This window comes from Lissotriton vulgaris, chromosome 9, assembly GCF_964263255.1.
Source record: "Lissotriton vulgaris chromosome 9, aLisVul1.2, whole genome shotgun sequence".
NCBI lineage: Eukaryota > Metazoa > Chordata > Amphibia > Caudata > Salamandridae > Lissotriton > Lissotriton vulgaris.
Window position 1 is genome coordinate 884,031,533 of NC_141697.1, and position 12,968 is coordinate 884,044,500.

The following is a 12,968-nucleotide window of genomic DNA, read 5'->3' on the forward strand; positions in this document are numbered from 1 at the left end:
TTCAAGGGGGAATTGTGGGGGTGTCGGGGGTACGCAATATTGAAATAAAATTTAAACAAATTAACTTACCTTGCCGCTGGGTCCTGCGTCTCTGCTCCTGCTCTCCTTGTCGAACTCAGGGAACAGGAAGCACAGCCAGGCCCCACTGACCAATCACAATGCTGCAATGCAGCTTTGAGATTGATCTGAGCATCCTGGTTCAGCCAGTAAAGTAAAGCAGCCTGCATGGAGAACAGTGAAAGTGCGCATGACTGTTTTGGGCAGCCCATGAGTCCCGGCTCAACAGTCATGTGGGCATACCACCCCTCCCCTGCCCTTTTCTGAGAGCAGAGTAGCTCCGCCCACCCACCGGCCCGCAATGCAGCACAAACATAAAATGATAATAACTCAAAATTATTATCATTTTATGTTTCTAGATCGCAATGCTTAGATGCATTGAAGTGACGCTCCTCTACCATAGCGGAGGAGCCGCCACTGACCACCTATTGGGAAAAGCTGACTGATTTTATTTAAAAGTGTATGTGAATGAAAACCCAAGTTTCGGAAATTAGAGGAGGGAATACAATTTAAATGAACAGTAGTATTTCATCTGGCTGACAGGATAAACCACTCTGATTTTGGGCAGTAAGCTTTCTCACCGTGATCACTGTTAAAGGAGTCAGCTCTGGCTATCTTCTGGAAGCTTCTATCTGCGCTTGTTTTAAAAAAGATAAGTTAAGATGTATAAATTGCATTTTAGGGGCTCTCCAGCGGTGCCTTTGAATTCCCTGGCTGCCACATACCAGGGCTGCCTAGTCTTCACCTCATGCCTCTTTTCTTCCCCCATGATAACTAGAACGAAATTGTGTGCCAGCACATGCAGCCACTAGCGCAAATTAAACACTTGGAACCATATTTACAATGAAAGTGACTCAGTGCATGTTGCAAGCCATTTCAATTTCAAAGCACAGGTATGCAACATATTTACAACAATATGTCTCATCCCTGTGCTTTCCCCTGCACTGGTGCACCATTGGCTGTCATGCTCCGGTACAGGCACCCTTGCACCATGGTGCAAGGAGGCCTGCGTCGTGGGGAGATTGTTTTTGTGCAGGAAGGGACACCTTTCTGCACAAACACAATCAATTTAGGTGATTTCCTCTTTCCATGAGTGCTGTAGAATGCAGCACGCATTGAAAGAGGGAAAAAAACCAAGGAGAAATGTCAACATTTCTCCTCGTTGTGCCTCACTGCGTAGAATTCTGACGCATATCCAGGTTTACGATTTGTCGTAAATCTGGAAATGCATCAGAATGCATGGGTGTTGTGTGGGAACACCCACAGCAATACCCATGTCATGCCCCTTACACGCATAGTGTTGCGTGAGAAGGGGAGATATTTACAAGCACATGTAAAACCACGCAGGGTGGATTTATGTGTCCTTGTAAATATCAGGCAGCAGGTTGTGCTGCCGGTGTGCAGCGTGACGTGACGTACTGGCGGCGCAACGGGCTTGTAAATAAGCCTCTTAGTTGTTTATATCTATGCTGGAGAGCTACAAGCACACACTGGAACGATAAATTATTATCTGAAGATTCTGATGGAACATAAGAAATAGCGGTGCCATGGTTAGAGGTATGTTCTATGCTTATTTTTATTCCTCTCAAGATCACGCCTGTGCGTCTGCTGAGCGCGGGCTCTGTAATCTCCCGTCAAGTTATTCTGTGTTATCTCAAGTCACTTTGCAAGTACATTGTGACACTGCAGCTTTGATTTGTCATTCCCAAAACCAAGTGAAGTCAAGGTGAGAAGGGGGTAGCCTACTTAACATTTCAAAGGAAAACCTGATTTTCGGAAACCTACCATGGACTGAGAAATAGTCAAGAGTTGTGCAACTCCCACAAACCTACTAAGGCTGCTGGAGCTCTGGAATGAAAAGCTTAACTTCCGCTGTAATCATGAGTGGCCTCATAACAGTATCAATATTGGCCTTCATACAGGTGCTCCTGTAATCAAGATATGGGCAGTGGCAGGAGTTATGGTCCAACTGAGATCATAAGATTTGGGGCACTTCACGGATCTGTTATGTTTCACCTGGACACTACACCTGCTTGGTGAAATACCATTAAAAAAGGAGGAATTACCAGTGGAGTCATGACAGGAATTACCGTTTTCATTTCTAAGGGGACCCTCGGGGCTCCACTTGTAACTAATTTTAACTCCATTTGTCAGACCATGTTTGTGGGGCCACAGACCAGGTAGGGATTACTGGCAACATCTGTGGGGCCTGGAGTTGTTTGCCTCTACTTTCCCAGGGTTTATCGTTCTATGTCTCTATAAACTGGGCAAGTACAACCGTTTCAGCACTTGACTCTCAGTGTTCAAGTTCAAGTTCAGGAATTTGTATAGCGCACTACTCACCCAGAGGGTCTCAAGGCGCTTGAGGGAGGGTGGGTGCATTACTTATCGAATAGCCAGGTTTTTAGTTGCTCTCTGAAGGAGAGGTGGTTCTGTGTAAGTCGGAGGTGAGTGGGGAGAGAATTCCAGGTTTTGGCCGCTAAGTAGGAGAAGGATCTTCCTCCCATGGTGGATCTGTGGATGTGCGGAATTGCGGCGAGGGCTTGATTGGATGATTGTAGTTGGCGGGTGGGTGTGTAGAAGGACAGTCGTGTGTTGAGGCATTCGGGTCCTAGGTCATAGAGGGCCTTGTGTGCGTGGGTGAGGAGACGGAACGTTATTCTCTTGTTGACGGGGAGCCAGAGGAGATCCTTCATGTGACCGGAAATGTGAGCATGACGGGGAATGTCCAGTATGAGTCTGGCTGAGGCGTTTTGGATGCGTTGGAGTTTTTTCTGTAGTTTGGCTGTGGTCCCGGCGTAAAGGGTATTTCCATAATCCAAAAGGCTGGTGACCAGTGCTTGGGTGACTGTCTTTCTTGTTTCGGTGGGGATCCAGCGGAAGATTTTTTTGAGCATGGGTAGGATGTTGAAGCATGAAGATGAGACGGCGTTGACTTGTCTGGTCATCGAGAGGGAGGAGTCTAGGATGAAGCCCAGGTTACGTGCGTGATCTGTAGGTATGGGTGCTGTACCCAGGGCCGGTGGCCACCATGAGTCGTCCCAGGCAGAGGGGGATGATCCTAAGATGAGGACTTCCGTTTTGTCCGAGTTAAGTTTTAAACGGCTGTTCTTCATCCATTCGGCTACTTCTTTTATTCCTTCGTGTAGATTGGTTTTGGCGGTGTTTGGGTCTTTGGTGAGGGAGAGGATCAGCTGGGTGTCGTCTGCGTAGGAGATGACTTTGAGGTTGTGTTGGCGCGCGATGGATGCTAGGGGACTCATGTATACGTTGAAGAGGGTGGGGCTGAGTGAAGATCCTTGTGGTACACCACAGATGACTTCGGTGGCCTCTGATTTGAATGGGGGGAGGTGGACTCTCTGGGTTCTTCCGGCGAGGAACGAGATGATCCAATCCAAAGCTTTTCCTTGTATTCCGACGTTGTTGAGGCGTTGTATGAGTGTGCTATGACATACTGTGTCGAAGGCGGCGGAGAGGTCGAGTAGGATGAGGGCAACTGTTTCTCGTTGTCCAGTAGAGTTCGGATGTCGTCTGTAGCTGCGATGAGGGCGGTTTCGGTGCTATGTTTGGCTCGGAAGCCGGACTGTGAAGGGTCGAGGCTTTCTCAATGACTTTGGCAGGGAATGGGAGGAGTGAGATGGGGCGGTAGTTCTTAAGTTCAGAGGGGTCTGCTGTGGGTTTCTTCAGAAGGGCGCTGAGTTCGGCATGTTTCCAGCTTTCCGGGTAGGTAGCGGAGTTGAAGGAACAGTTGATGACATCGCGGAGATGGGGTGCGATGATGGAGTCTGCTTTGTTGAAGATGTGGTGGGGACATGGGTCGGTTGGCGATCCTGAGTGAGTGGAGTTCATCAGGCGGATGGTGTCTTCAGTGGTGATTGGGTTCCAGGCGAAAAGGTTGTGAGAGAGCTGTTTTGGTTCGGAGGTGGGTGGAGTGGGCTGTTCATCGGACTGGTTTTCAAAGCTGTTATGTATGTCGGCGATTTTGTTGTGGAAGAAAGAGGATAAAGAGTCGCAGAGGTCTTGGGAGGGAGTGATGTCGTTGGTGCCGGCGGTGGGGTTGGTAAATTCTTTGACGATGTTGAATAGTTCCTTGCTGTTGTGGGCGTTTTTGTCGAGTCGATCCTTGAATGCTGATTTCTTGGTGGATCGGATCAATTGGTGGTGTTTGCGGGTGGCGTCCTTGAAGGTGGTCAGGTTGTCAGAGGTTGGGTTTTTTCTCCAGGTTTTCTCGAGGGTACGACATAACTTCTTGGTTTTCTTAAGGTAATCGTTGAACCAGGGGGCCTTTTTGCTACCTTGTTTGATCTGATGGTTTTTCAAGGGTGCTAATACGTCAGCGCTGTGGGTGATCCATTGTGTGAGTTTGGTGGCAGCTTGGTTTGGGTCCGATGATATGGCAGGAGGGTTTTGGTTTAGCGATGTGAAGAGTTGGTCGGTGGTGATTTTGTTCCAGTTTCTTTGAGGAATAGGTTGTGGGGGGTTGTGGGTCGTGGTCTTTTTGTAGCTGAAGTGAACGCAGTTGTGCTCTGTCCAATGGAGAGCTGTGGTGTGATCGAAGGAGATGTGTTTGCTGGAGGTGAATATAGGGTCGAGCGTGTGTCCGGCAAGGTTGGTGGGGGTGTCAACAAGTTGTTTGAGTCCCAGATTGGCCAGGTTGTCCAGAAGGGTGGTGGTGTTGCTGTGGTTTTTCTTTTCCAGGTGGAAGTTGAGGTCTCCCAGTAGAATGTAGTTCTCGGAGGTGAGGGCATGTGGGCTGATGAAGTCGGTGATGTCTTTGTTGAATTGTGTGCGGGTTCCTGGTGGTCTGTAGATGAGGGTGCCTCTAAGTGTGGTCCTGGGGTCGGTGTGGACCTGGAAATGAAGGTGTTCGGCGGTCGCTAGGTTATCGTCGGAGCAGGTCGTGATTTGGATGGTGTTCTTATGGACGATGGCGATGCCTCCTCCTGTTTGGTTGGTGCGGTCTTTTCGGATGATCTTGTAAGCGTCCGGGATGGCTATGGCGATGTCGGGCGCTGATGAAGCGATCATCCAGGTTTCTGTAAGGAAGGCGACGTCCGGCGATGCAGTGTCAAGTAGGCCCCAGAGTTCAGTGGCGTGTCTGTGGACCGAGCGGGTGTTCAGCAGGATGCACTTCAGGTGGTTGGAGTTGGAGCTGTGTTTGGAGGTAGTGGATTTGGTGTGGGTCCTGGTGCAGGCGAACTTGCAAGAGTGGCAGGCGAAAGGACCATGGGTGTGTCCTGGGGCAGCTTTGCAGCATTGTGGTGTGCGTCCGGGGTTAAGGGCAAAGAGGGTAGCGGCGTTAAACGTTATGCGGGAGGAGTGGGTTTTGCGAGGACCAGGGGGTCTGGCGCTGGGCACGGTCCAGGCGCGGACGGGCGTAGACGGGCTTACCTTTGGTGCGCCTTCGGCACGCATGGGGCGCGTCCGCTGCGTGTGTATGCTGCGTGTGTATGCTGCGCGTAGGTCCATCTGTCATATATGGATATTGGAGGGGGCGGAGGGAGGGAGGAGCAGCTGGGAGGCGGGAGCGAGGTGGGGGGACGGGCTGGAGGCACAACCACCAAATGGCAGCGACAACAAGGCAAACAGGACGAGACTGGGGCACAATGTGAAAATGCAGCTATGGGCACAATCAGGCACAAATTAAACTAAGGAAGCTATGCGGGCAATGCGAGCAGTGGAGCGCTATGATAGTGAGAGAGCGCAAACTGAATAAAATGCATGAGTGTACCACTTTTACATGTAGTAAGCACAAGTCATGAAGAGAAATGCCATGAGTGCTGATATTATATTCCCCTATATTCTGAAGCGTGTAGTTGATCTAGAGATTTTATATAGAAGTGGAGCAAATGCAGACATGTGTGAAAATGTATAACCTTATTAGGCGTGATTAACCCTGATCCATATTATGTAGCTGCTAATGAAGGAATGTCAAGCATAGAACGGAACAGGCCTCATGGCCAGGGCTGAAAGAGTGGGGACAGGGGTCCACTTTCATAAATATGGATTGCACTAATGCTATTTAGTACTTTTGTTTCGATAGGCTTATATATTATAGATGTGTTTACATAATCATAAAGTAGAGTATTAACATGATATTGATTAATGAAGGATTGAAGAATGTAATCATTATGAGAAATGTTGTAGGCCTGAAATGTCTAAAGACTCAGATTTACACGTATTAGTCTGTGCTGAGAATAATGTTGCAAACTTTCGTTAGAAGTTTATGAGAATTGGGATCCTGGCTGCAGATGTCTGTCTGCAAGTAAGAGGGGGGATCCAATTATACATCTAATGAATAGAGGGTTGTTCAGGAGACTGGCACAGACACGGAGGAGGGTTCAGGAATGTTTGAGGGGTATCGGCGGGCCGGAGAAGAGTCTGAGAAGCAAGGTCAACTCTAACGCACGAGGCCCCAAAGAAGAGCATCATGGAAAAAGCCAGAAGCTACACCACGTGAGGGGCGTCTCACGAGGGGCGTCCCAAATGTTGTTGTGTGTTTTGATATTAGGGACAGCACCCCTGGGTGGAGTTAGAGCAGATGCCTGAGGACCCTTTAGAGAGCGGATGGGTAGGCAGAGAGGGGTCATGACTGGGGATCATAGGTTTTCACCTAGAGACTAAGAGTGAATGATCTTCCTTGGAAGACATTCACAACTGACACCTTTTGTTAGGTTGGGATTCTGTTAAGTAGGGATACCATCCAGAACAGGGTAGGGACAGCCTAACCTGAAACTTTTATCCCGGCTGTAGATGACTGAGAGATCACAATACGTGTCTATGCTTGCAGCCCTACTAATTTTAGAATTAGTCCTGGTAGTTTTCTTTGCTCGTCTGAGGGCTTTCAGAGAGCACATGTATGTAGTCGTACCCATATATCTTGTGAATATCATTCTGAGATGCTTGTATTTGCAACTTACCCTAACCTTATAATAAATCTTTGAAAGCTAGAAGTTGTTTGTGGTTCTTCCGAGCGGAGTCCATTATTGATTGAACTAACCTGGTAAGAGATGCACTTTCTTCCCTCAATGACAGGCAATAAAGGTTCAGTCGACCAGAACGGGGTTTAGATCAAGGGTGATAAGATAGCGATCAAAATCCCGCCCCGCAGTTGGTAGCTATAGAGGATGGTTGCCTTCTTGAGGAAGGTGATCTAGGCCAGGTTAGATTACCCCAAGGCCCCTAGAGATCGATGATCGGAAGAGCCGCCCGCCGAAGAAGGTCCGGATGACGTGAGACAGAAAAGCAGCAGTATCGGTCGAGAGTGAGTATAAAGGGTCATGCGTGTTAGATTGCGGTGTTTTTGTACTGTATCTATGTTGTAATGTCTGGCGGAGTTGAATGTCTGTAGAGTGACTGTGGAACAGGTTGTGAGCGCGCGCAACCGGTAGAAATCTTAAGTTCAAGGAGAGCTTAAGTGGTTCGGGTGTATCGGACATCCAGAGTAATTGTCAACCAGTGTGAAGGGGGTCATGAGGTACCATTGATCGCCCGCAGGACCGAGATAGGGGGAACGTGAGAGTGAGTGCGTGAGTAACGGATGCTGGTCGGAAGTTACTGTGTGTGTAAGCAACCTATCAGAGAGACGATAGACTTGTCGTCAGATGAGTTGACAATTACAGATAGACTGTGGACGTACAGTCGAGAGAAGTGACGGCTTGGTCGGAAGTAGTCATTTTTCAGTGTATGAATGGGACTCATGCATGACCGGGAGACGAGCTGAGAAAGAAGGGGTGCTGCTGCGAAGCGGAGACGAGTGACGTCAGATAGTGCCGCTCTGGGATTGGCCGGCCGGAGCAAGACCGCGCTGTGATAGGCCAGTTAACAAAGCCGCGCTAGGATTGGTGGATTGTCATCAGGAAGTAAACAGAGTATTGAGGCTGGAAATTGTGCATATAATCATGAAGTGTTTTAAATGGTTAAGAGCGGCTTTTAAAAGAGAGAGGCGGAGATCTTATGAAGGGGAAGAAGCCCCGCCGGAGGGTACGCCGGCTTATTATATGGCGGCAAATGTTGGGCTGCACACAATCATGTGGATTTCAGAGTGGAGTAAGATTACAGAGGGAAATGAGGAACTGACGTTTCCGAAGTACGGGACGTTCAGATTAGAGGTGCTACACTGATTAAAAGCAGTTATGACCTCAATGAGACCTATGCCTAGACCGACCCAGTTTGAAGCTCTCAATGCCTGGATTAGGGCAGCGCACAAGAGGAACCTGAATAGACGACAAGAAAGGGTGAAACGATCGGTAAGAGCAGTGCAGGAGGCCAAATGGGATGCGGATGCTAAAAGATGGAGAGTGCATAACATTGAAGTAAATAAATTGTACCCAGTGTTAGAAGCACCCGGCAACAGAAGCCCCCTAGAAGAAGATGATGAGAGCGAAACAGAGGACAGCCTGATAAATAGGCTACTGACAGATAGGCCACCCCCGTATAACAAGGAGACAGAAGAGGTAGAACACAGTGAAGGGGGGGGGCCAGCATAGGGGAGTATAGACCGCTTCCCGTTTCCCATTGGGATCCCCCTGCAAAGAAAGAACTGTCACAGCCTAGTCCGTTGCCGCAGGTGGTCGGGAGGTTTGTGGTACAAAGGGTGCCAGAAACGGAGTGTGCCACATCCTACGCACTGCCAGATGCCCTGCAAGTACCTGTTACTATAGGCCCTATAGTATCGATTTATGACCCTGAAAGAGCAAGGGGAGAGGAACAGGTACGGAGGGACAGGGAGAGAGCAGAGATGGCAAGGAGGAACGATACGATCAACTCCCCAAGTCAGTTGCCAAGACCGAGAGATTGGAGCACCCCGGTACACACAGCAGAGGATCCAGTAGGGGATCCGGGGGGCCATAGATGGCCAGTGGAGATGAGGGGATCAGGACGGAAATCCTTCCAGGAGTTAAGCGAGTACATGAAGAAATGGGACGAGGCAGTAGAGGCTCACAAGAGCCTCATAGCGGCGGAAGCTGGAAGGGAAAGTCAGGATAGCAAGACCCGGACTCACTGCGGGGCTGATGAAAGCAGTCCGGAGTGGGACGGGAGGGAGAAGGACAGTAGGGGAGACACCCATTGGGCCCGGAGTGGAGGTAGATCAGACCTGGAAAACGGGGACCCCGAGTGTGGGGGGGTGTCTCGCCCAATACACAGTGAAGGAGACAGGAGAACGCAGGAGTACAGAGACAGCTTTAAGTGTACCCACTGTGTGCCTAGAAACGGGGAACAGAAGGGGAGTTGCGAGAGGCCGCGCCATAGTCCCTGTGATTACGGACAAGAACGCAGTCCAGGGGATATGGGGAACCGAGAAGGATCGTACCAGATACTGAGTGATACTAGACAGAGAGGGAATGGCGACCGGAGGGAGAATAGCAGAGAATCCTACCGTGGGGAGAGAGAAGAAAGAGAGAATGGACAAAATAAGATTGGGGGTAACAGGCCCGTGTTCCATCACCTTCCAAGATCGGATGGCCGAGCATGGGACCTAAAGAGATGGGAGCAAGGGAGAACACTCCTTAACTCTCCTGAGCCCAAACGTAGGGCTCGGAGTTGGGATGGTAGAGAGACCAGTGAACCCCCTTCGAAAGACATATTGCGAGCTGAGATAAAAGCCAAGAGACTCGATGTCGCCAGCTTAAAGTCAGATCTGGATGACATGGTAGATGGTACCCTGCCTTTAGAAAGAATGGAAATGTATGAGCAGGATGAAATACTGTTCATGGCAAAGGACATCACTCGAAAGGCGAGAACAATCCATGAGAAGTTAGTCGAACTAGCAGGCAAATATATGGTGGACCTGTCCAGGACCAAAGCATTACAGGGTAACCACAGGCTACATTATTCAGATCGAGACTTAGATGAGAGAAGAACAATAGGATTGAAAACGCACATAAGGGAACTGATCACTGGAATAAGGACGTGGAGGGCACTGGATAAATGGGAAGAAAGGTGGTCCAAGAAGGGGACCGTCAGGAGAAGCATGCTTGGTATGACACCAGGAGGATTACAGAGAATAGAGGCATACCCTTTGCGTGAGGTTGCAAACGGGAACTATGTGCATGTGCCATGGAGTAGGGGAGATTTAGCAGCTTTTACCAACTCCTTCCCTAAATTGAGGGAGAACCCAGTAGAGTGGTATAAGCAAGTAGAGAGGTTTGTAAAAATCTCAAAAGTCCTATGGATAGATCTGAACACGCTGTTTGACATTGTAGTACCAGGAGATTTGTGGACAGCATGCAAGGTTAGCGCTGAGTGGCCCACAACAGAGCCAGAGAGAGATGCAAGGACTAATGGGCCGTCCGAGACAGTAATGGCAAAATACGAGAGAGTGATGACTTGGCTGAAAGAAAAAGTGCCAATGCAGGACATAGATTGGATCAAAATAGATCGAACTAGACAGGAACCCAAAGAGACAGTTCACGAATATTATGAGAGATTGCTGAAGGCGTTTAAACAGTATAGCGGACTGGATGTAATGGATCCTAAGGACATAGGGCAATTTGTGTCTAAGTTCGTTTTGGGTCTGAGACCGGATATCAGTTTAATGATTCAGCAACACTTGATTTGTTGGCAAAATAAACCTTTAGATGAAATCCTGAGATATGCCAGGTACTGCTGTGATGAGATAGACTCCAAGGCAAAGAAGCTAAAAGAGAAACTGATGGTGGTGCAGATGCAGGCAGCTGGTAAGGGGGGACAGCAGCAACAGCAACAAGGAACAGGAACTGGGGGTAAGAAACAGTATAGCCAGAACAAGGGCAATGAGGAGAACTCCACCTTTAGACCTAGGGTAGACATAGCCGCCTTGAAGAAAACGACTCGGTGCCACCAGTGTAACGAGGTGGGGCATTGGAAACGCGAGTGTCCCTACAACGTTGAAATAGGGGAACAGGAGGTAGAGAAGGAAGAGGTCCAGAGTACGCCTGCGAGAGGGGTAACGCCATACCAAGGAAAGGTGCTCAAAGGGGGGACTCCTCCTCCACGAGCCCAGTTCCCTCAGCCACCCAGAGTAGGGACTATGGGTAAGACATATAGACAGATGCCTCTGTTTGTAGGAGGAGAGGAATGCTATTACGTAGATCCACTAACTGGACAGAGAGTGGAAAGGGAAGACTGTACCCTCGGGGCAGCCTTAGATGTGGACCAAAGGGGACCCTACGTCGAGGCCGAAGTGGCAGGGTGCCCCACGACATTCCTAGTGGACACGGGAGCCACTCGATCCACGATAAGATCAGCCGCAGTTCCAGGCCTGCCCATGTCAGGAGAGACTATACAAGTGGTGGGGGTCGCAAACCGGAGAATGACTAGCCCATTGACAGAACCAGTGCAGGTGAAAATAGGGAAATACAGCGATGAGCATCAGTTTGTGGTCTGCGATTCTAGTCCTGTATGCCTGTTAGGAAGAGACCTTTTGTGCAAATTAAATTGTACAATATACTGCACACCACAAGGAGTGGAGATATTGACCAATGATGACGATGCTGACTTCAAAGTCGCAAATTCAAGAATATGTGTGGAGCTGTATCCCACTTTGACCGTGGATGAGCTCCCATGGGATCTGAGAGAGACTGTGGCACCGGAAGTGTGGGATTTCACTGGGGAAGAGATTGGACTGGTCAAGGGAGTAGACCCAGTGAAAATCGTAGTGAAACCGCACGCCGAGTTTCCAAGAACACCCCAGTATAAATTGACTCCAGAGACGATTGCAGGCATAAAACCCGTGATCGAGTCCATGATTAAGCAGGGAATATTGAAGGAAATCGTGGGTAGTCCATGTAACTCCCCGATTATGGGTTTGCAGAAACCAAATGGGAAATTCCGGAGAGTGCAGGACCTCCGAAAGATTAATAACATAGTTGTCTCATGTTGTCCAGTGGTACCGAATCCATCCGTTATATTGTTTCAGATACCGTTCCAAGCCGAATGGTTCACTGTGATAGACCTTTGCCAGGCTTTCTTTTCGATCCCTCTGGACGAAGAGAGCCATTTTCTTTTCGCATTTAAGCTGGAAGGTCGCGTACTAACATGGTGTCGTATCCCCCAGGGGTATACAGAGAGTCCATCGATCTTTAACCAGCTTCTGAAGAAAAATCTTGAGAGTCTAGTGCTGCCCCAGAAGTCAGTTCTGGTCCAGTACATAGACGACCTGCTTGTGGCGTCAGAAACAGAAGAGGCTTGCAGAGAGGACTCCATTGCGTTGCTAAATCACTTAGCTGTAAATGGGCACAAGGTGTCCCCTGGAAAATTGCAGTACTGCCTGACAGAAGTGCAGTATTTGGGGCACAGAATAGAGAAAGGCAAACGAAAAGTGTCACCAGACAGGATAGAGGCGATCATGAAAATGAATGCGCCTAAAACACAGAGAGAAGTCAGGATGTTCCTAGGGATGGTGGGTTATTGCCGACAGTGGATCGCGAACTTTTCACTGAAAGCAAAACCCTTGCAAAAACTGACGCACAAGGAGGTGAGTGATCCGGTACCATGGGACAAAGACTGTTTGATGGCGTTCCTGCAGCTGAGAGAGGACCTGTGTCGTGCTCCTGCTCTGGGAATGCCTGATTACGATAAACCATTCTTGCTTTACTGCTGTGAGAGAGAAGGTTGTGCGTTGTCTGTGTTGGTCCAAATTCATGGGAATGCCCGTAGACCAGTTGCCTATTTCTCGGCTACTTTAGATCCAGTAGCCGCAGCGTTGCCCGGATGTCTCAAATCCATTGCTGCAACAGGTGTCAGTATCGAGCATTGCGAGAACATCGTGATGGGGCACCCGTTAGAGGTATACGTGCCCCATTCTGTTGAACTGTTGATGACCAGGACCAAAACACAGCATCTGACCAATAGCAGGCTCACGCGCTATGAGCAAGTCATTCTTGCTGCAGAGAACGTGACCCTCAAGAGATGTTCTGTTTTGAACCCTG